This window comes from Sinocyclocheilus grahami, unplaced genomic scaffold, assembly GCF_001515645.1.
Source record: "Sinocyclocheilus grahami isolate Dianchi unplaced genomic scaffold, SAMN03320097.WGS_v1.1 scaffold4272.1, whole genome shotgun sequence".
Taxonomy (NCBI): domain Eukaryota; kingdom Metazoa; phylum Chordata; class Actinopteri; order Cypriniformes; family Cyprinidae; genus Sinocyclocheilus; species Sinocyclocheilus grahami.
In genome coordinates, this window is record NW_015509242.1 from 5,503 (window position 1) to 6,398 (window position 896).

Genomic DNA, 896 nt, shown 5'->3' on the forward strand with positions numbered 1-896 from the left:
CATCATTCCTCAGTGACAGATTTATGTTGTTCTGCAGAGCTAAAAATTGAGCTAACAAAACTTGCTGGAAAAACATCAGCGCCCCTCTAATATTAAACTTAATTCAATTCAATTTGCAGTATTTTGATAGCTTGATTAGTTTGTTTACATGCTTTATTGACAAAGTATTATGCATGAAACAATTAATGACAAAAAAAAAGGAAATATACAATTTAACAATTACAAGCTACAAGTAAAAGTACAATTATGGTTTATGACTGATCAGGGAAGTAGTTGTGTTCTGAGGTTTGGGGTTTCACAAAGTGTTGAATCAGATGTGCTCCTTTTCAGCGGTCTGAAATCAGAGAAGAGGAGAAAACAGCCTACATGCTGCATGGGGTTAAGGGACATACTCATACATCATAGAAACAGAGGTGCATGCATTTGAAAGAAACCTCTGACTCCTCAAATGTATCAATTTTCAATGAACTGGACCTCTTTAGCTCTTACAGACACTGCATGCATTGCATCACGTACATTGGAGTACACCTACAGTGCAGCATTTTCCATCAGGGCCTGAGAAAAACATGTTATTCAACGTATGTCACATGCTGTGAAGGACAGGGGTGGGAAGTACAGTACAAGTCAACAAACTTAAGCAAACACCTGAGGCACTGCCCCCTCTATCTGTGCGGTGACATAAGTGAGACATAAACGAACGCCGCAGTCTAGAAACACAGAGAATCTGGTTTTCTTACCGAACGCCTTTGAACGAGCATGTGACTGTGTTGAATAAACAGATAGTATGGAGCAATGCTTCTAGCAAAGTTAAATGCCTGCAGTCTTTGAAGTAATAAATGCACATGCAATACAGTTTGGTGTATGTATGTATACACAGTCACACACATATATATATA